At 36.7% G+C, this 24,146-nt stretch overlaps 1 pseudogene across 1 annotated transcript; it reads left to right on the plus strand.

Annotated features, from left to right (window-relative positions):
• The first annotated feature begins 1,809 nt into the window (after positions 1-1,809).
• On the plus strand, positions 1,810-22,700 carry LOC18446911 (ribosome biogenesis protein BRX1 homolog 1-like; annotated as a pseudogene). The gene is made up of 10 exons (XR_016045152.1): positions 1,810-1,919; positions 2,037-2,178; positions 11,888-11,972; positions 13,231-13,520; positions 14,621-14,692; positions 14,778-14,984; positions 15,828-15,931; positions 17,259-17,327; positions 17,451-17,553; positions 21,464-22,700. The product of XR_016045152.1 is annotated as a ribosome biogenesis protein BRX1 homolog 1-like (transcript).
• The last annotated feature ends 1,446 nt before the right edge of the window (positions 22,701-24,146 follow it).

Below are 24,146 nucleotides of genomic sequence, written 5' to 3' on the forward strand. Positions count from 1 at the left end.
TCTATGTACTAAAAGCTTTTCCCACGTGTTCCGGCACTATAAAAATACACTCTGGCACACAAGCTTTTGGAGCCAAAGCGCTCCGGCAGTCAGATTGGCCCTTTTGGCAGTAAGCCACTTCGATCCGACGGTTTAGTGTGTTGCTCCGGCAATACATATATCTACATGCGCTCCGATAATACTCTTTTGGAGCACATCGCTCTGGCGGTGTGGCAGTGCGCTCTGGTATTGTTTGATCTCGTTCTGGCAGTGACTATTGCGATCTAGCAGTCATTTCAAAGCGGTCCGACGTTGTTGTTTCTTGCATTGTTTGATCTCGCTCAGGTAGTGGCTATTGCGATCCGGCAATCATTTCAAAGCGGTCCGGTGTTGTTATTCTTCGCTCCGGCAATAGGCAACTTGGGACCGCCAATTGAATTTTTTTTTGTACGGTAAGAGCATTTTCGTTCAAAAAATTCTATCATTTTGCTTTCGGGGGTTTTTTGCGAAGAAGGCTCGTTAAGGGGAAAAAAGTGTGAAGAAAAGTTTGGGTGGGGGTAAGTTGAGTGAACAGTGTATTCTTGGGGTTTTTTTTTTGCAATTCTCCCTCTTTTATATATTGATCAAAGTTCAAAACCCTAACTCTTCCTTGTTCGCCTTTATTATCTTGGCTGTAGGCTTCCCTTAAAACAAGTTAATTATTCTAGTGTTTACTTTTATTTTTATGAAAACCTTTATTGCTTGATTATTGCTCTTTTCATTCTTCTTTCGTACAACAATCTTATCATGTATTATTTCCTTTTTGTGATTTTCGTAGGAATAAGCTTGTGAGTAGGCTTTGAAATTCCTGCTTTTATTCTTTTTCCTGTTGTGTTTTTATGCTATGACTGATGGTGGATAGCATTTGCAGATTAGGATTTTTATGTTTTCATCATGAGTATTTAGCTCATGTAGTTGACTACTGGTGAAGTGCAAGTGCTTTAGGTTTTCATGTATTCCATTTAGCTTCAGTGGAAATTCATTGTTCTTGTTGTTTCTATGCTCTTACAACTGAGATTGCTACCATTGCAGTGATGATTCTGATGCAACGGAATGCTCTCTCTCTCAGAGTCTTAAAAGATCCACTTCTCTTTCTCTATTGTGTTGGATTTTGAGAGACTACTTGGTGGCTACTAATCATTCTCCAGTTTTTGAAGAGTTTCAATGTCAGCAACAACCATATAGATGAACATTAGTTCAATTGTGGAAGTTGTAGATGAACCCTAGTCTCAGTGTTGGGTATTCAATAGGAACTACAGTTCTTCTCCAACTTTTGTGTTGAGAATGTACAATGGATGGCCAGCTGTGTATTCAGTACCATACATATCTGTATGGTTTACTCCCCCAACACTGACCTCTCATAGCTCTAACTTAGTTATTCTTCACACTCTTGAGTACCATGAACTTTCAAGTTTACCTGTGTTGGTATTTCTCATAAGCTTGACGGTTGATATTTAGCAAATTTAATTAGACCCGTCGAATTCTGCTTTCAAAAATATCCACAGTTGCATTTTTCTGTATGATAAATTCAGGCACACTTAAATCATTTCTGTTCTCTGATTTCCTGTCTACCAAAAGTAGTTCAATATACACATTACATTTAGACTTTCTAATTGATTTCTTTCTTAGCCAACCCCAAATAATTGGGATTAGGTCCAGATGATGATGGTGAATTGTTTTCTTTCTTATTCTAGTTCAAAGTCAAACTAAATGGGGAAGAAACGTAAACAAGCAGAAGTGGAGCCTTCTTCAACTGATAAAACAGAGAAGGAAGCTCTCCAATGACCTAAAAGATCCTTACCTGGGTGGAAGGAGAAGGGCAATGGTGAAAATATTTCTTATTCGGCTTTCAGAAACAAAGAGAAGGTCCTAGTCACAAGTTCATGGGGAATCATATATCGGTAATACAAATTTCATGAATATAAATATTTCTTCTTAAGTGCAAATATTCTGCAATACTTGGTTGGTGATATCGAGATTTCAATGCACTGTTTTGTGTATTTGTTTGTTAATTGTAGGTATCGACATTTGATGTTGAATATGGTGTCTTTTTTGCCACATTGTAAGAAAGATAACAAGGTGGAATCAAAGGCGAGCAAAGGATCGACCTTAAATGAGCTTGTGGAGCTGCGCAATTGCTCTTGCTGCTTGTTCTTTGGGGTAACATAGTCATAAAAACTTATTTTAGTTCCATTCTTAGTTTTTCCTTCTATGAATTATATTTCTTGCATTTTATTTGGAAAGGGACAGCTCTTGGTGCCGCCCTGGCTGCCCCAAATTACTGTGTGCCCTCCTCAAGATCCATTAGAAAGATGGATTGAGAACCCAAAACTTCATAGATCCATCCTCTTGATCTTCAAGATCTTGATCCTGATATTTTTTTTTGATTTGGAGCCTTTTTTTAAAGTTAGAATTTACAGTAAGGTTAGAATTTACAGTTAGAATCTACATTGTTTAATGCATTCTTTAAAGTGATACAAATCGAACATAGGTGCCAACAACAAGCTACATCATTTACAAAATTGGCAATATGAACAAGACTGCACAAAGTCTTTTAGTAAGTGTTAAAAGATTGAGGGCTGAAGGGGATTCTTATGCCATCTGAATGATTTTGAGAGTCTTTTCAAATTCCTACTTTGACCCAAATATCGGTCAATTCACTTGATTCTAACCCAATTAGTTTGAAGGTCACTTTAATTTTTTTTTTGATAACTGTTAACATTTGTATTGATCGAGAGGATAGATACAAAGTGGTAAAAGAAAATCAAAGAGTACCTTAACTACACGGTACTCCTGGTAAAAAATAGGTCATCTGACCCTATACAAAATGGGGTTATAAGAATATTCCCTTACACAGTATTTAGAAGATGCGCAAAGAAAGTAGAGAGAGTACATCACAAAGAATTTCGATCCAAGAACGAGGTTGTTGTAGTGTGCATGCTCTGCAGCCGACTCAACCCCAACTGTGGTAGGGTCTATTCTTCAACTTGGGCCTTGGCCAGCAGGTCCGCGAGCCTGTTCGACGCTTGGGAGATATGCGTCCATAAGACGGGCATATCCCTGCAAAGTTGCTGAATCTCATCATAAATACACATAATATACCAGGGGGGAGTAGCTGTCCTAGATGCCCAAGAAATAATGTTTCTAGCATCACCCTCCACAAATAGAAATTGTCCCCAAGATCGATCGAAATTCTGTAAGCCTCTGAGGAGGGCCATTGATTCAGCGAACTATGAATCTTGGATGCCAAGATATTCAGAGTAGGTAAAAAGTATGTTCTGATGGTGATCTCTTAAAACTCCTCCCACACCTGCATGGCCTGGGTTTCCCAAAGAGCAACCATCAAATTTAATTTGATTGCTCCTTGGAGGGGAGGTTTCCAGGCTCTTATAACTTTCTTTTTCTTCGGTTTGTGGAGGAGAATATACTCCCACTGTGGTAGGAAGGAGTCTGTTGGGATACCATTGAAAAGGTGATGTTTTGACGCCCAGAAAGTTACTAAGGATATAACCTTATGGAAAAGAGAAGGGGTTAGACGGGCCTGTTCCTGAAAGATTATGGCATTTATTTCTTTCCAGATGATCCAAATAGTTGTTGCCATCGTGGCTTTCCATAGGGTTCTGCCCACCTTCGGCCAGTGCGTCGCCAAGTTCAAAGCGAAGAGGTCTTTGACTATTGGAGGGATTCCCAAAGAACCCCAAACAATTGCAACAGTAGGCTCCATAGATCTTGGGCGACGTTACAATGAAAAAGGTGGTTACTGGATTCCTCTTGACTCAAGCACATGATGCACCTATTGGGAATTGGAATTCCTTTCTTTTGTAAGTGATCCATAGTGAGGGCCTTGTTAGAACCTGCAATCTAGTTGAAGGTTTGCACCTTTGGAGGCGCAATAGTCTGCCAAACTTGTGATAGAATCGAGGTTGGATTGAGTGGGAAGGTAGGAGGTTGGATGAGTTTTTTGTAGAAGGAAGCCACTATAAAGTCCCCTGAAGGAACAAGGGACCATACCAACGTATCTCTACCGTGGATAGGGATAAAGGTATTGTGGAGCAGAGAGGAGAGTGAAAATAATTGATTATATTCACCCTAAAAAAGGTTCCTTCTGAAATATGGATGCCATTCTCTTTTTCCTCCTTCCAGTCTGAACTCCTCCTCTACGGTAGCCTCTCTATCAACCGCAATAGAGAATAGAGAGGGATAACAGTTCCTCAAAGGGGCATGACCTATCCATAGATCAGTTCAGAACCGCACTCTACTTTCCTTCTCTTGGATAAAATCTGATGAGCTTCCGGAATAATTCAAGGGTGGCATTAAAGGACCTCCAAACACCTAAAGCATTAGCCCAAGGTTTTGTCTCTGGAATCGAAGTACGGTTTGGAATATTATACTAATTCTGTAATACCTGGGCCCAGAGTGTTTCTCTTTGGGTGTCCAAGCGCCACCACCATTTCCCTAAGAGGGCAAGGTTTTGTTTTCTTAAGTTTCTAATTCCCACAATAATTTCTTGAAAAATGACATCTAGATGCCAAGGATAACCAAGCCTAGCTTCTACCTCGGAAATGACACTAATGGAGTTGCCTTCAACTATGAGGCCATCCTAGCCATGATCAAATTCTCTTAGGATGAGTGGGAAAACAAAGAAGGATGGAATTCAGAATGAATTAACTTCAAGGGAACTTAGGGTAGCGCGCCAATTGGCGATAAAATAAGGAAAAAGGGACTTAGGTGGTCCGGTCATATATAACGTCGACCTAGAACAACATCGGTTAGGAGGGGTGATTTGGTTTAAGTGGAAGGTTGTAACATGGCAAGGAGAGTTGGGATAAGGCTCAGTCGCAGTTGAGGAATTCACAAACTTACACTCTGGAACTTTGGATATTCACTAGAGGATCTCGCTCCTAAATATATAATACTCAGTCTTATCTAATTGAGGAACACCATCCCTAGTACTCAATCAATAATTATGACTTAGTATTATGTTTTAAATTGTTATCATTAGGATTATTCAAATACTTCATATTTAATGAATCAATTTATAATGTCATGCATTTGATTTTAGTATAAGTTTCTTTTGGTAGTTATGAAATTTGTTCTAAATTTAAATAAATAATGTTTAAATGAATTCTTTAAGATGTTTACTAGAGTACTGTTTACTACAAAAGAAATTTTTAATGAAGTAACAATATATGCCATTGTAATAAAATCTTTTTGACTATGTTGTAGTGATTTTCTCTATATTTTGGGATTTTCTAATTATATTATACTATAGGCTCAAGAGATGATCAGGGAGGATCCAGCTTGGCATTATGGAAGAAGCTTACTAAGAAGGGAAGGGGTGGGCTTTGTGTCATTTTTGTGAGAGGGAGATAACATGCGACATTAATCGCCTGAAGCATTATCTAGCAAAAATTTGAGGTGCTGGACAACTATTTGGCAGGGTGCTTATGGTTGTTAAGGAGTAGATCTAGAAGGAGATGGAGGTAACTAAACATAAAAAGGTACTAAAATAGAAGGTTTTTGAGTAGATAGGGAGAGAGTATTACGCACCCAAAGAAGATGATACGAGGCTGAGTTTGACGCTAGATGGAGAATGCTAGGTTGGCAAGTCTGGTAGACATGCATGAGAGATTGATACAAATCAATGAGAAGTTTTCTAGACAAGCAGGATTGTCTAGCAATCACACTTCAGAGCCTATATCCGTGAGCCTATGGTGCCAAGCATGGGGAGGTGTAGCCTTGGCCCTCTTAAAGGTATCAGATGTTTAGATCCTCCCATGTATTATGAGAAACTATTATAAAGCAGTCTCCTAGTTCGAGTGGTACGGTGCATGAGGTTGTAGGAGAATAAGTCCCCCTCATCCTTTCCTTATTGTTAAGTTATTAGCTTTTTGTTAGCCTTTTAATGTGGGTTGTTATTTAGAACTCTTATTTTGTTGGTGTTTGACCTATTAATTAGGAAGTGAACATTGTAATGTGGGTTGTTATTTAAAACTCCTATTTTGTTGGTGTTTGACCTATTCATTAGGAAGTTAATGTTGTCATGTGTCTCTATTTAAGAGATGAATGAATAAAGAAGGGATCATGTTATTGTTATCCCTATTCTATCGTGTAAACCTTTGGAGGTATCAGGTTCCCTCGAAGCAACCCAACAATATCTGTTTCCATTCTTCTTGCTCTATGTCTTCTTCAACGTCCAAGATAGGTAACAGAAAAATCACCAAGAGTAGCGGCTAATTCAGCAGGGTCTTTTTCCCTGTGTTCATTTTCTATTATGATCAGCGGGATATAAGCTGTATCAAGAAATAAAGTTCTATCAGGGTTTGGACTATTAGAGCTCAAAGGGGCTTGTGGGGGAGATATTTGAATCTCTTGAGCTTGCTTTCTTATTAAAGCATTTGGATTTGATGAGGAAGCCAGGGATTTTCCTGGGCTAGAACTATTTGTATTCAGGTGTTTTCCTAGGCTATTATATAATGTCAGGCCTTTTCCTGAGCTAGGGACTATATCCATCGATTGTATTCTCGACTCTTGGCTTCTCCTTCCCTCCCTGCAAAAATTCTCTAGTCAAAAAGTCAGGAAGATAGTTATTTTTCCCTTGAATATGTTCAATATCAAAATCAAAAGCAGAAAGAATACCTTACCATCGAGCAAAAATTTGCTTGGCGACGAGATTTTTGACATCTTTTTCTAAAATGTCCTTGGCTGATTTACATTCAATCCGTATGAGGAATTTGTTGTTAAGCAAGTCACTTTGAAATTGCGTGACACAATGTATTATTGCTAAGACCTCCTTTTTAACAATAGAATATTTCTGTTGTGCCGGATTCCAGGCTTTAGAGGTAAAACATATCAGTTGTTCCTCATCTAGGATTTTTTGTTTAAATATACCTCCTAATCCTATTTCAGAAGCATCAGTTTCTATAATTTTAAAAGCTGTAGGATTGGATAGTGCTAAACAAGGTAATTCTTTGGCCTTCTGTTTTAATTTTTTATCTGCTATGGTATGCTCATTAGTCCAAACTTGAGGATTCTTTTTTAGTCTTTTATGATGTCAGGGAATCTAGAAGCAAATTCAATTGCTCTATCTATAGGAATTATCCTTCCTTGAAAGATATTATGCCCAAGGAACTTAATTTTTGTTTTAAAAAGGTTTATTTTTCTAGCAGAAACAACTAGACCGGCATTTTTTATAGCTTTAAAAAATATATTTACATGTTTCCAATATTGGTCAATATTATCAGAATATACGAGGACATCATCAATATAGAAAATAATGAACTTAGTATACGGATTAAAAGTATCATTCATAATATTATGAAATTCTGAAGGGGCATTTTTTAATCCAAAAGGCATTCCATTCATAATGCCTGAAGGGAACATTCAATGTTGTTTTATATTTATCTTTTATATTTTGAATTTGCCAATATCCTGATTTTAAATCAAACTTTGAGAAAATACAGGCGTTGACTTGTCTATCAAGGAGATCCCTTTTATTTGGAATAGGGTAGCGAATCCATCTCAAAACCTTATTCAAGGGTTTATAATTTATAACAAGGCGTGGGGCTCCCCTTTCAATCTTCGAAGCTTTTTCTACATAAAAAGCTGCACAGCTCCAGGGTGAAGAACTTTTCGTAATTAGTCTTTTGTCAAGTTCTTGTATTTCAGTTTTACAAATTTATAGGAGTCTGCTATTCATTTGTATTGGCCTGGCTTTAGTTGGAATTTTCTGTTCGTTAAAGCCTGATTCATAAGTAAGTTCCACTATGTGTTGCTTTCTATTTCAAAAAGCGTTAGGGATTTCTGCACAAACTTCCTTTTCAAGTATCGCTTTGAAATTATTACTTTTATTTTGTATTTGTGGTGATGTTAATTTTTCATCAATAGTCTTATACTTAACCTCTTCTTTTAAATGAAAAGAGAAATCTTTCTTTCGTAGAAATCTTATTTTTGATACTATTTATTTCATGAATTATTGGTTTATCAATGAAGTCAAATTTTACTTCATATTCTTCAATATCAGCTTTTATCTCATTATTATCAATTCGAATGGGGTAAAGCATGTTTAAGAAGGGACTTCCAAGTATCACAGGCTGACTTAATCCTTTAACCATTATAAAAAGAAATTTAAAGCATGCACCATTATTGCAAACTGCTGTATCAGATAGTTTATATTTTATTATCATTTTACTATCATCGGCAGTGTTCAAAACCTGTGTTGTTTTGCTGAAATATGTGGTTGGAGCTAGTCCTTCATTTATATAGTTTAGATTGGCTCCTGAATCTATAAGAGCAGTAGTTTGAAAAGTGAACTCTTTTTGTACCACTATTTTTATGATGGTAAACCACCTTTGGGTTATTACTTTATCCAGCAGGTTGACATACTTATAATCTTGTATTTTTCTCAACATATTACAGTTATTGGAAGTTTGTGGATCGTCTACCACTTTTGGGAGTGTATCTTCCATTTCAGGTGGTAACAGATTTTGATTATAATCATGCATCTCATTATTAAATTCTTCTTCAGGACTTTCTTCCTCATTTCCACTTTCATTTTTAGTGGTTGCTATTTCAAGAATTTGTACTCTAGTTTTTAGAGTTCTCAATTCATTTCGAACCTCATTTATTTCATTTTTTAGATCATGAATTGTAGGTTCTTTTTGGTTTTGAGTTTTATTTTGAACTCTTTTCAAAATATCTGTGAAGCTGTAATCTTCATTAGTAGGAACAAGAGTCGGTTTAGGAGCAAGAGAACTTGAAGGTTCTTTGGCCATGTTGATATATTGAATTAAGGCTTCTCTTTTAGCCTCAGGGTCACTTATTTTATCAATCAGGTCAATTATGAGATTTTCTTTCTTGGTCAGGGTATTTAAGTTTAGGCCTTTTAAGAAATTACACTGACAATTAATATCTTCAGAATCTGTTTCAGAATCTGAACTGGAGAAAATCAATTCTTCATCATTTATCATTCCGATGAGCATTTCTTCATCAGAATCAGAAGATTATTCAGAATCATCTCATTTAATAAAGAGGATATCAAATAATTGCTTCTTTATTTCAAGGTCTATTTCTAAAGCATTTATTTTCTTTTTCATACGACCTTTATTTTTATAATGTCCTACTTTCCCACAGTTATAGCAAACTGGTATTTTTCTTTTTCCCTTCTATCTAAAGGAGTGATTTTGTAAAAAATTTTTAGGAAAGGTATTTTTCTTTCCTTTTGAATATCTAGACTTTGTCTTTCTAGAATCTCTAGAGTCTCTATATTTTTGTTTGTGAGAGGGCTTGGAAGTAGGTATTGTGTTAAAGCCGAATTGCTCACAAAAATCTCCCAATACTTTTTTCCCCGTCATTCTTTGTTTCTCCAATTGTTTTTTCAATTTTAAGCCTGTGCATAAAGCAAGACCTTCAGCACAAATTTCTACTGATAATTCTCCAAGAGTATACAAAGAATAAGGAATAATTCCTCCATGCTTATTTTTCAATCTTATCTTAACTTTTTCCCCAAGCAAATGAGGAAGTCCAACAATGAATTTTTCTTTCCAATTGTGAGCTTTACTATCTTCTCTAGATAGCAGTCTGTAATAAAATACATCTTTATACCATTTGAAATGTGAGAGGGTTGGACAACGAAGATTTGAAAGTAGATCCTCAGATCTGGCTGATAAAAGGGCCGTACTTCCCACAAAGTGAAGTGTAATGGTATATAATAGAGTATTTACTGCATCTCCATCAGTAACTATATTCTCAAGGACCTGTCCAGGTCCTACCTCATTTTTAACAGCCCATTGTTTAGTAGCATTTAAGATTTGATTTTTTGCTTGTTCGTCCATATGAAGATCCCACCATCCTCTAAGCCATCTAGTAAAACCGCATATATGGCTTTAACAATTTCGTGGTCTTGGTTTCCACTTGCTTTACATGCGGTGGCATATATAGTCATATGTTTCATGAGATCGAGAATTTGATTCTAAGACATCCCATCTATATTCCAATTTACTATGGATCGTCCTGAATAGGAGACTGAAATAGTAATGAGGTCATCCTCTATTGTAGATCTACAGGAGTGGGCTTTGGATAATACATTCTTGTTGGGGCTACAGGCCTAGTTTTTCTCCCATAGTCAATCCTATTAAGGTCCAAGCTTTCTGGTTTAAAAGCTTCTTCTATTTTAGATATTTCAAGGTCAGAAAAACTTTTGTCTTGTTGAAGTACTTGGACATTACTTGATTTTCCTTTAATATCTAATTTTTCAAATCTTTTCATCAACTCATCTACCAATTCTTTATTGTCTTCTTTCTTATTCAGTTATATTATATGGGGTATGGCTTCAATTTTAGCCATCTGGTTGTCAGAATCTTTTGGTCCAATTTTGAAAGGTGAAGGTTTTATTTCTTGTTTTTCTCCTTTTAGGTTTAGACTAGTTTCAGGAGGATGGATAGCTTCAATGCTTTCTCCTTTTACTGTATGAAAGTTTTGAAAGGTGTTTTGGACAGTATTAATATTATCCTGAAATTCTGGGTATTTTATTCCTTCCTTTTTAAGGATATACCTAAGCCATTTAAAGAATTTTATATTTGTTTGATGTTGTATCATGAATTTATTAAATTTAATATGAAAGAGTTCTTTCAGTCTTTCATTAAATTCTTTGAGGAACCATTCCCTTATTTGTCTATTTTCTTCAGACAAAAAATCTCTTTTTACCCATTCTTTATCTATGACAAACTTATCTTGGGTTTGAATTGTCAGAACTTCGAAATCAAATTCAGACATGGTTGGCTCATCAGGCTCAGTCTGAGAAGAGCTGGGAGTATTTACAGTATAAACAGGATGTTGTACCTGTTTTTCATTTTTTCTTAATCCTTCTAAAATGATTTTGTCATCATGCACTTTTTCATAATTAGATTGAGGTACTGAAGAAGTTGAACTTCTAGAAGGAGTATAAGTTGAAGGTACAGTATTCTTGGCAGGCAGCCTAGTAGCTCAAACAATATTTGGAATACTCAATCTGGTTCTTCTAAGGGATGGAAATTGGATTTCAATTTCTCCATTTGGATATTCAATTATTTGTTCTGGCTCTTTATTTTTGGGAATAGGTAAACGAGTCTCAGTTTGTAGAGACCAATTTTCAGGTAAGTTTATCTGTTTCCAGCATATATAGCTTTAGGCGTGACAAGATTGGATTTTTCCATATTAGTTTGAAAAAATATTGTTTGCCCCTTTTTATCCATTAATCTTGCATTAGGACAAAGAGTGTTCATGACCTTATAACAAATTCTACAAACAAAAGCCAAGTTCCGGGACTCAGGGTCGATGTCAAAACCTTGAGTTTTAAGGTTAAGAGTTAGAACTTTTAATAAATTTGGATCGGATAGGGACACAGAAAAATTTGAAAAGCAGTTGAAATATATAGGTCCATTACAAACACTCGACTTAACGATCTCTAAAATAGATCATTGAATCTTCTATGTTTACTATCTTTTAGACAGAGTAAAACCAAATTATTTAGTCCTTCTCTAGTTAATGGTTTTACTACTATTTGTACAAGACGTATATGAAGATAGTTATAACCCCTTTTGATATGATCTGCAAAATTCTAGTTGAAAAGAGTTGAAAGCTATCTTGATTTTCCATAACTGAAAGAGTTTCTTCAATCGTTTTTATTGAAACATTGCTTTTAAACTCAAATGTTCCCTTTTTATAAATATCATTTGTGGGGACCTTTGGGATGTTCTAGTTTTGCAATTGTTTCTCTGTATTATCTATTATTATTTCTTCTCTATTATTTACTCGTAGAGTATTATTATGAGGACTACCAGAAGTGGTTCTATTCGATAGTGTTCTAAACAAATTTGCCATTTTATCTTAGTTTTCTTTCCCTGAGTCAACCGGAAACAGTCCCTGCACCTTACGGCATTCCTGGCTCATGGTGGTCTTTGGGTCACAGCGACTTTAGGTATGTTAACCAGATAAAATGTGCAAATTGGTTCAGCTTTCTACTGAATAAAATCCATTGCAATATCTTCCCATACCTGGTTTGACACGGGCAATGGTTGTAGAAGACCGGGGCAAGATGTTCCACCTTATGACATTGGTAAATATCACAGGCTTGAAATGTCGAGGGTGCGTTAGTGAGATCGAAGGGTATTATCAAAAATTCGTAATGGCCTTGATGGGTTCTAAAGGCCGTCTTCTCAATGTCACTGGGATGTACTCTAATTTGATGATATATCCAGAGCGTAAATCCAGCTTTGAAAAGAATCGTGCACCATTCAATTCATCTAAAAGCTAATTGATCATAGGAATAGGGAACTTATCTAATCAATACACATTCGCCATGTACCGTCGTGTTTCTTAACCAAGAGAACCGGAGATTAATATGGACTATTACTTGAGTGGATTACCCCGGTTGATAGCATCTCAGCCACTAATTTCTCAATTTCTGATTTTTGGTAGTGCGGGTATCTGTACGGCTTAACACAAACTAGATCTTGTCCTGGTTGCAGTGGGATTTTATGATCCTCTGCCTGTTGAGGAGGTAGTCCCTTAGGTTCATTCAACTCCTTAAATTTCTCCAGGAGTTGTTGCACCTGTGTAGGGATGGAAGAGGTGGCCGGCTGTAATTGTGGGGTCCCCAAGGCAACAAAACTCCTCCTTTTTCCTTTCTAGCAGCACACACTATTTGGGGAATACTAACAACCTTATTTTTGGGAACAGATAAGCCTTCGTAATGCCGACTCCTTGAAATTTAAGTTGGACATTTTTACATTTACCTAGGCTTGCTAGCTTCTCTCCAGAAGCCACCATTACCTCAAATCGGCCACCTAAGACTGGCTGCAATCCCACTTTCCTTGCTAATTTCTCACTCACAAAGTTGTGAGTACATGAATGAGGTATTTAAACATCAGTTGAGAAATTTTATCCTTGTCTTTTTTTATGATATCTTAGTTTACAGCAAGTCATAGGCAGAACATGTGCGGCATTTGGAGATTACCTTTTCTATCCTATAGTCTCACCAATTATTTGTCAAGCTTGAAAAATGCCAGTTCGGCCAAGAGAAGGTTCAATACCTAGGCCACATCATCTCCAATGAAGGTGTAGCCGTGGACCCAGAGAAAATAGCAGCCATGGTGGACTGGCCGAAGCCCAAATCAATTAAAGCCTTGCGTGGTTTTCTTGGTCTGACCAGCTATTATTGAAAATTTACCAAAGATTTTGGCAAAATGGCCGGTCCTTTGACTAAAATGCTTAAGGACTGTTTCTCATGGAGCCCACCAGTGGAAGAGGCATTCCAACGGCTCAAGGAGGTGATGACACGTGCACCCATACTGGCCGTTCCTGATTTTTCAAGGATGTTTATCGTGGAATGCGATGCATTAGGTTCGAGCATTGGAGCTGTTTTGATGCAGGAGAGGCTGATTACTTTTTACAGCCATGCCCTTCAAGGAAAACATCTATTGCTCTCTACGTATGAGAAGGAGATCTTAGTGCTTGTTCTTGCGGTGCAGAAGTGGCGGCCCTATCTCTTGGGAAGGCAGCTTGTGTTACGTACAGATTAACAAAGTTTCAAGCATCTGTGGGCCAGAAGATCACAACTATCACACAACAAAGGTGGCTCTACCTTGATGGGATTCGACTTTGTCATTGAATACAAGAAGGGCAAAGAGAATATTGTAGTTGATGCTCTCTCCAAAGAGAAGAAAAGGGCGAGCATCAAGGAGAAATTGTAGCCATCTCTCGACTTATACTAAATAGGGTGGAGGCAATCAAGGAGGAGACTCAAACTAACCCAACTTTAAAAAGGTTGGTACAACTAGTCAAAGATGGGGAAGCTGTGGGCCATGGAGAATTCAAGATGAAATTTTGTTTTTTAGAGAGAGAATTTAGTTGGCCGAAGATTCTTCTCTTGTTGATGATATAATCAACATTCATGAAGGCTTCCAAAAACTCTCCACCGGATCCGATCCAACTTTTATTAAAAGGGTGTGACGCAGAAAATCAAGAGGTACATTCAAACCCGTGATATTTGCCAATGTCACAAGGTGGAACATCTCGCCTCAGCCGGTCTTCTACAACCATTGCTCGTGCCAAGCAAAGTATGTGACGATATTGCGATGGATTTTATTGATGGATTGCTTATTTCAAAGGAAAAATCCATGATATTTGTTGTAGTATATCGATTATCAAAATACGCACACTTCACTGCCATCTCTCATCCATGTACGGCCATGGGAGTTGCTCAAGTCTTCTTCGATTAGATCTTTCGGTTGCATGGAATGCCTAAATCCATTGTGTGTGATAGGGACCCGCCATTTACAAGCTTGTTTTGGCAAGAGTTGTTCAGACTAAATGGCACCAATTTTAATTTCAGCACAACATATCATCCCCAATCGGACGGTCAAAGCGAAGTAGTAAATCTAACGGTCGAGTTGTACCTACGTTGTTTTACAAGTTCTCAACCCAAGAACTGGGCCAAGTGGTTAACATGGGCCAAATTCTATTATAATACTAGTTGGTATTCATCAATTGGGAGGACATCCTTTGAAGAGGTGTATGGATGGCCCCCACCTACTCTCTTAGCTTATGTACTTGGGACAACTAGGTAGCTATAGTTGAGCAAGAGTTATTGGCTAGGGATGAGATTATCAAAGACGTCAGGGAGAAAATCACGGAGGTTCAAGCAAGGATGAAGCGTATCTACAATTCTAAGCAGACAGAGAGAGTTTTCGGTACCTGATTGGGTGTATTTGAAGTTGCAGCCATATAGGCAAGCTTTGGTGTCTATGAGAAAAAATTTGAAACTCTCTCCCAAGTATTATGGCCCGTTCAAGGTTTTGCAAAGGATTGGAGCTGCAGCATACAAATTAGAGTTGCTGACTAATTCTCGAATTCATCCAATCTTTCACGTCTCTTTCCTCAAGAAGAAGATTGGAGCCAAGGTTATTGTTCAATCTCAACTACCATCGGTGAGAGAAGAAGATGAGAAGATAACTCTTAACCGTCAAGCCATCTTGTAATGTCGGTTGCGAAAGAGGGAGCAAGAGGTTCTAATCAATTGGCAAGGGCTCTCACCGGCAGAAGCCACATGGGAGAATCTTGAGTTTATTAAGAAACAATTTCCAGATTTTGCCCTTAGGGCGAGGGTGAAATTTAAGAAGGGGGGAAATGTTACAGTGCATGAAGCTGTAGGAGAATAAGCCCCCCTCATCCTTTGCTTATTGTTGAGTTGTTAGCTTTTTGTTAGCCTTTTTATGTGTAAAACTCCTATTTTGTTGGTGTTTGACCTATTCATTAGGAAGTTAACGTTGTAATGTGTATCTATTTAAGAGATGAATGAATAAATAAGGGATCATCTGATTGTTATCCCTACACTATCGTGTAAGCCTTTGGAGGTATCGGGTTCCCTCGAAGCAACCCAGCAATATCTGTTTCCCTTCTTCTCACTCTATATCTTCTTCAACGTCCAATAGGTAACAGAAAAATCAACAAGAGCAGCCAAGCCGTATGATTGAGGCGTTGGGAGGAGGTGCTATCTTCTCGTGATTGGGAACCATCCTCCATCCTGTCCCCATCTCTCCTTGTTGCGTTTTCTCTTACGCTTATTGTCTTTGCTTTTCTCTTTAAATCCTTTTGTTTTCCCTTTCTCCCTTTGATTTTCGTTCTTTTAAGATTCATTCAAGTCAAAATCAAATGTTTTTGCACCCTGGGTTTTTCAAAATAATCCAGTGCTGTGGTGAAACTGAGCTTAAATCGTTCGCTGTTCTGACCTCATTTATCATTATTCACTGTCTGAACGTTCCTTTTTGCAGATATTTGGAATACCCAAGGATCACAAGAAAGCTAAACCTTTTCATGATCATGTCTTTTTGCTTTCTCCATCCTTGACAACCACATATGGTTTCGAAAGTATCAGGTGATACATTCATGGTATGGCAGTGTTTAACTGCCAGTAGTGTTATCATGCAGTTTAGACTATATAATGTGCTAATAATGAGAAAATATTATTTTATTATGTGATTTATAATTCTCCACAACTTGTATATCAAGCATTAGTATGTGTATAGTCAATGTGAATTCAACTCTAATAGCCTCTGCTGCTCATTCTTTTTAGATTGATTTTGCTTTATATAGTCAGCACCATTTCTTGTTCTCCATGTAGTACTCTAATGGCTGTGTGCTGCATTCGTGTGTGCATGCGTGTATTTAATCACATGTGCACACCCTTGGGCATGCCACTTGGATTGCTTCTTGGTATTTATGGTTTAAACTCCAAAATTAGATCATTTGTTTTGTTTGTTGTTGGCTAGGCCTATGTAACAACCAAGTTGCGCGATTTCTCAACATTGCTATGGTACTTCCTGAAATTAAAATACCTACAGTGGAAGAGGTCTGATAACCTTTCAAAGAAAGCACTCTTACATATGAAGAGAACAAATTTGCAATGTTTTTTCTTTGAGAACATTGGCTTTCAAGTTTTCTCTTTGCCTCTTTCTACCAAGAATGCCGCTTTCTTTCTCAGAACTGTTACTCGTCTTTAATTGAAAAAATACAGCACCAATCAAAAAATAAAATTAAAAAAAGAAAAAGAAAAAGAAAAGAAACTACCTTAGTGATTATGGTGTGCTATCTATATTGAAGAAACACTAGAATATCCATTCGTACAAGAAGCAAATTCAAAGACCTCCTCATGTCTAAAAGTTTTCGTGTTTCAATTTATGCATCGTTTTGTAATACTTCGCTTTCATTTGAGAGCTGAAATCTCTATTTCGAAAGGGAGTGTCTATCACTGACTGGTTCAATTTTCGTTTGTTTGTCTTTGGCTTTATGATTCTTATGGCTGAGTTTCCTGTAACGGAACAAATTTTACTGCATTCTTGGCATGGCTGCTTACCTTGCATGAATGGTCAAACATTAAAAAAAGGATGAAAGTAAGTTAATGCGAATAAATGGACATAATTGGGCTGCATTTTGAAGTTTGAACAATTGTTGTGTTTTTGTGATATAAAGATATTAAAATGGACTATGCTTCAAAAAACAGATGTGCTACCAATGTAAAATAGATATAAAAAACCATTGGCTGATGGATATTTTGGTCCACCTTGACTATGCTTCTTAGTTTCTGAATCTGAAAAGAACTGGTTTTCTCTGGAAGCTTGATTCCTGCTTTGAATTACTCATTACAAAGGAAAATAGATAAGTTGTTCTTCAGTCCTGCTTTAAGGGCCCTTCTTGACTTTCAGATTTCTGTTCCGCACAATGAAATTGATAAAGTGAATCGTGGCAGCCTAGACAAATTGACTCTTGTAGAGGTGTGGAAGTTTTCCTTCTTTAATTTTATTCAAGAACTTACAGTTAAAAAAAAAAAAAAAATTTATTCGAGAATTTAAGATTTTTCATTCTACTAACTTGGATTGGACCTCTGACATGTATAGGTTGGCCCCAGGTTTTGCTTGAATCCCGTCAAGATTTTTGGTGGCAGTTTTGGGGGGCAAACATTGTATGAGAACCCACTATATATATATATCTCCGAAACAGGTATCATGCAACATGTACTTGTATTTCTCATCAAGAAAATGCTCGACTTTATCTTTTGTCAACATTCAAGTATCACGGTGTTGAACTTTCGATTATAATGTTCATCTTTGTTTCTTCATAGAGAGATTCTCTTGATTAAATTTAAAATAAACCCTGATTTATAAGCTCCAATAATTAATAAAAAACAATGTTCAGTGAGATTATAAATCATGAGAGGGTCTATCATCACTGAAAGCCTTATGTGTACTCCAGCTGAACTAGGCTTGCCCTGCCAAGAGCTGCGAAAAACGCACAGTTTCTATTTCCTAATGACATAGCAAACAGAAACCACATAATTGAACTCAAGACTGGATGCACGAGTATGGAGCCTTTACAAAAATGAGCCCTCGACAAAAATGGGCCTGTTCAAAATAAAGTTCGAATTTCGAAATAATGAGGGGTGTCTGATGAACACCCTTTTTAACCAAGGAACCAGCAACCTCATTGGCCTGACATCTTGTGTCTGAAGGATGCCCTCGTGTTGCTGATGATATCGAAGACTTGATAAAAATACGTTGTCCGGTCTCCATGGGAGGTGTACACTTCTAATAGCCCACAAGGTAACATTCGGTGTCCCCTTCAATGTCTTCCAAACATGGATCTAAACATCTTAGCCTGTGAAGAGAGCAGGGGTTTCATTAGAATTATATGCATAAATGGTGCCTGAGAATGTTTTGAGATCTCTCTCAATGTGGTCCCTGATGACACCCCCACCTCCAGCTTGTCCATATTACACTACCATCAAATTTTATTTTGATTGTACCTGCCATTTTTTTGAATGTGAGTTTGGGACCTGGTGGGAATGGACGGTAGATGTCATGTCATGGCACGTACTACCCTAACCATCTCTCGCTAGAGCCCATTCTCTTGATTGTACCTGTCCATGGGGTTATCCAAGTTGCAAACTTGGTATCCCTTTTCATGTAGTTCCTTATGCTGCCACTGGGATTCCAAGTCCCCAATTGAATAACCACGAAGCGCAAGAGTGTTGCTTAGCCTTAGATATCCTTCTATTGGGCATGATGCCAGCATATTGGTGAATTCAATGATTTCATCTTCTTTGAGGCTTTGCTTCTAAAGCACGGACACCACCTCTAACGAGATCCCTGTCCTACACCAGCCACCTCACATTTAAATCCTTGCTATCACAAGCCTTCATTGGTACTTCTCTTTTCATGGTATTTCCTGCAAGCAAACTTCTTCCCAAAGATGGTTCTTTTCCCATCACCAATTTCCAGTGTTTAAAAAAGTTGCTTAGGAATCCAATCAAAAACAAAAAAAAAAGAACAGAGAAAAAATAGCTAAAAGACATGCAAAATTACATAATATCAGAAAATAAAAATCAAAATTGATTTCATACTTTAGGAGGCACCATAGTTCAAAGAGTCAGCAGCCCCGCCGCCTGGGCGGGCTACCCAGGTGGCTAGGGACCTCGCTGCCCTGCACTGGGTCTATGTGGTTCAAGGCAGGGTGGTGACCCTGGGTGGCTGACTACACCCAAGGCACCACCTGAGCGGTGAGGCACCTTTTAAAAGTGTAATCCTGTCCCCTTCTCTTTAAAAGGGGAAATAGTTGTGGGCACTTTGCCCCTCCCCCCCAAAAAAGACCTAGAGTACTTTGTTTGTTCCCTAAGAACTACTTTTTTTAGCTCAAAATTGGATTATTTTAAGGATTGAGTTTGAATTCAAAGTTTTTGATTTCTTACGAAATTGAAAGGCATTCGACCAGAACTTTTTGGGGATTAAAGTGGTTGCAAAAGAGAGCTTTTGGCAACCGTAAGTTCAAGCCTATTTTGTTTGGTTTTTGAAAAGTTAGTAAATTTATTTGTTTGTGTTTTTGGCTTTCATAGTTTTTGTCAGTATTCTGTAATGTTATACTTTTTTTAAATCGTTTTCTTGTGTTAATTTTTGAAGTTTGGAATTATATTTATAATGAAACTTCATGAGTGTTTTTTTTTTAAAAGGTTTGCTATTTTCATGATGATAATATATTTTTGGCTATGTTTCTAATTTATAATGCAAATTTGAGAATTTATAATATAGCTTTGGTTTTGTTTCTAATTTATAATGCTACTTTGAAAATATTACTTTGTGTTTAGCAATGTTTCTCATTTTTAATGCAAATTTGAAAATTTTTAATATTTCCCCGCCCCCCCCCCCCCCGGCCTTTTTTTTTTTTTTTCTTTTTTCTTGACTTCTCGTACAGAGTGGCTGCCGAGACAGTTGGGACCCCCAATTGCCTGGGTTGCTGTCCTCGTCTTCTTGAACATCGGGAGGCATGAACCAAAATCAAAAAATAAAAACCAAAGAAGCATTTTGGAAAGAAAATGGCTGAAAATTAACCAAACTTCAATTTTTGAAAGAAAATGGCTAAAAATTAACCAAAGAAGCATTTTGGAAACCAAAGAACCAAAATCAAAATCAAAATCAAAATCAAAATCAACAAAATCAAAATCAAAATCAAAATCAAAATAAAAAATCAAAATCAAAATAAAAAATCAAAATCAAAATAAAAAACCAAAACCAAAATCAAAATCGAAATCAAAACCAAAACCAAAACCAAAACCAAAACCAAAACCAAAACCAAAACCAAAACCAAAATCAAAACCAAAACCAAAAAATAAAAATAAAAATAAAAACCAAAGAAGCATTTTGGAAAGAAAATGGCTGAAAAATTAACCAAACATCGGGAGATATGAACCAAAATCAAAATCAAAATCAAAAAATAAAAACCAAAGAAGCATTTTGGAAAGAAAATGACAAGAACATTTTGGGACAAATTTGAAGGAATTTGATGGAAATTGGAGTTTTTTCATTTCAGATTTAAAAAATCCCTGAAATTTGGAAACCCGATTTCATTATTTTAGTTTTCATCCAGCAAACTGATATGGGGGTTTGATAGAGTGCTTAAATACAATTAATTTGGAACAAATTCCAAGTTCTTTTTATTTAATAGAGATAGAAATTGGAAGAAGAGCAAATTTGATAATTAAGGTTTGAAGAAACACTAGTTTTTTATGAGTAAACCTCGTCAAAATCTCAAATTGATTCAAATGAATTAGTTTTGGATAAAAAGTAGGTTGTTAAAAGATTTGATTAAGAATAGTTTTATTAGAAGATTTGATTAAGAATAGTTTTAGACCCAATGAACTTAGTTTTGCCTCAACATAATGTCCCACCCTCCATTCCCACCATTAACATATTGGGTTGGGGGGGGGGGGGGGGGGGATTGATTTTGGAGGTTTAATAGCATTGTATGAATTGTTTATCTAAAAAACTTAAGAGAAAAAGACAACCTTGTTTTCTTTTTCACTTCTTCCCCCTCCCCCCGGTATGGTACCGGGCGACTCACTCAAGTAACCCACTGTGCCCAAGCTGACTCCGGAGGTACCAAGTTGACTCAATGGTTTTATAAACCTTGCCAATTCCAAACTTAAACGTAAACAAATGAAACTGAAAGTCCAAGAGCATAATATATCTTGGATAGATAACTTACAACGGTGATTGTTTTCAGACTTAGTTCACATTAAAACTATTGGGAATTGTGAATTTGTAAATTTGCACTTTAGAACTCCATGGGCATCGTTGCCAGCATTGCAAATGTTATGGGAAACATAAAAGAAATAAATCATATTATTATGTGTTCATCGATTTTCATGAACTATTCATTATCATTGAAATGAATCGTCAATCTTCTATAGATTATTCACAGATCTGTGAATGTATATTGTAATCTTGTATTGAAATGTTTAAAAAAAAAAGGAAATTTGTTCATAATCTTTTTTCTACTTTGGTATTTGTCCATAATTTTGATTATAATGATACAACAACATGACCTTTGAGATTGAATGTTTTGTTCGTCTTTTCCTTAGATTCATGCATTGGAGAAGAGGAAGAAGGCCGGAAAATATGCGAAGAAGATCAAATCCAAGAAGAAGAGGAAGCAGCATGAAGAAATAAAGCCGTTGGAGCCTGATGAGTTTGCAGATATATGGAAGGATAGAGGTGGACCACACTGGGTTTCAGCTCTGTGTTCTAAGTGTGCAAGGACTTTACATGTTGAAGTACTTTTGTAGGAGTACATCTATAGGTGCATTTTTGTATGGAGATATTAGATTATGGAAAAGCACCAGATAAACGTAATGTGTCTGGGTGCCTCCAGCCATCCGGTCTAAATGGATAGGTTGGAGCACTCTTATGAGATGGTCACAAAAGGTGGGAAGGCGGGCGAGTGGTTGGCAGTCTCTTGCTGAGTACCCAATCTCATGAGATTTTTGTTCAGCTTTGGTTTTTGGCGACCTCTCTCTCTCTTGCCCATTCATCGATGGATTTGAAGCGAAACCACTATTTGCTATTGAACTTTGGTTCTCTTGGCTTCACAATTATTATCTAGGAGCTCTGTCAAAGTTTCTTGTGTTTAATTAATGCCTTACAGGAGGCACAGTGGATGATTCCTTGCCTATGTAGTGACAGTATCCTCCCGAGATTTCCCTTTTCATGCAACTCCTTCAAGTTTCTGGCTTTGCTGCTTACCCCTGTTCTTCAATTATCTGACCTTTCATACTGGTACCCCTGTTCTTCAACTATCTGACCTTTCATACTGGTGGTGTTTATTCTCAAGCTAGCAGGATTCAATCAGGTGCCCTATACGGTTGCTTTTGTGCCTTCACTGTCTCGGCTAGCTTTTTTTTATCTTTTTCGTTTTCTTTTTTTTCTCCCCCTTTCTTCTCACTAATTACCTTCTCCCTTTCTTTAGGTTTTTCTCCTCTCTCTGGTTTTCAGCCATTTCCTCATCGATAATTGATCAATGATGGGTCACAAGAGAGATGCGCAGCGAAAAATCAGAGGGTTTCAGAAATGCATGAGATGGGCTACAGGCTTTTTGTGACATCGTCACTAGAGCACTCCAAACCAATACTACCAGCCATCTCTCAGACCACATAGGTGCCTATCTTTTATGTATGGCTTTGGACGGGTAGAAAGTTTCTCTTCGAGAATGGGAGTAGTAAACCGTTGAGAATTTGAGCCTTGTGCTGTATTACAATAAGCCAAGTGTCACTTCAAAACTCAAGGAAATTGCATTTTTGACGTTAGAGAACTTTCAAATCATCCTTAGCATTGACCATTATGTTTGTGAGAAAATAAATTGGGGTTTCAAGCTCAGAAAAACTGTATATTGTAATAAGGTTGCAACCTTAAATAATCCAATTAGGCACGCCTCTAAATATTATCATAACATGATTTTGGGGTAAAAAATTATCAGGATTATCTTAAAATCTATCTTCATATTTAACTATAAAATTTAAAATTCTAAAAATGGTTAAAATCAAGTAGATCTATAATCTTGAAAATGGATTGTCTAGATAATGTGTTACAAGATGCATTATTTTTTAGACGTATAATATTTTATATTTATTTATTCAAATGAGATTATCAATTAGAGGGTTTTTCAACATTAAAATAACTTTTTTCGATAGATTTTTGAGGTGCATTTGTAATTTTACATTTAAAGGTTACAATTTTATATAAATGTTTTCCTTATTAAAAAGAAAATTGTTTTATACCGGTTGGATCGCATTGTTACATATGCAGTCCATAAGCATAAAGCATCCATCTTTAAAGATGGATGCAAATATGTGGTCCATCTAAGAACAATTGAAACTAATGGTCCAAATGTTTTCTTAATAGAATTATTATTTCTAGTTAATTTTATTTATTTATTTTTTAACAAAAAAATATTGCCTAAAAAAATAGCATTCCAAACTTGCATCGGAACCATTTGATTTTTAAAGGGAATGGCCTATAAGTTTATGAACTTAGAATCCAGATTTTTTTATTTGAAAATGCTCATCTAGTCAATTAGATGAATCTCAAAATTTCAAATAAAAAAAAGGCCTCAAGCTAGTGTTTTGCTTGATGGAGTAAATGCATAATATGCGGGAGCATAGTGCATGCGCCCAGCAGTTTTTTTATCTCTAAATGGATTTTTTATTTTTAAATTGATCATGGACATGATGAAAACTGATTCGAGCTTTGGGGCCTGAGAAATTTCCCTAGCTTCTTGGTGGATCACCCATCAAAATTTTTTTTTTTTCCTTTTTTTTTTTTTTGAGTGAGTCGGTGGGGATAATGAGCCCCTATCCGGTTTTGAAATAGTCAATTTTTTAATCCATTAATAAAAATGGAGGTCAAGACTTTTAACAAGGATTCAGGTGGTACAACCATTCTCATGCTGGAGAATTGGTCAGTTGGAACCCGCATCGCCTATCCGAATATGTCTTAACAGGTGATGATCCGACCTCCCAATCTAGGTTTTAAAACACCATAGCAAACTATTGAAAAGTAAACATTTTCCTATATTTATACCCTTCTAATTTGCCAAATACTTTTCAGTTTTCTCTTTTTACCTTCTTGATTTTTTTTTTTTTTTTTTCAATTAGTGAGGCCGGATCCCATATTGATGCGTTTTCATCTCCACCGTGAGGTTCACACCATGGACAACACTAGTTAGTCCACGGATTAGATAAAAACCGTATTTTGGCAGAAGTAAAGGCC

The sequence above is a fragment of the Amborella trichopoda genome, chromosome 12 (assembly GCF_054954075.1).
Source record: "Amborella trichopoda isolate Santa Cruz 75 chromosome 12, AtrichopodaSantaCruz75HAP2 v2.0, whole genome shotgun sequence".
NCBI classification, from domain to species: Eukaryota; Viridiplantae; Streptophyta; class Magnoliopsida; order Amborellales; family Amborellaceae; genus Amborella; species Amborella trichopoda.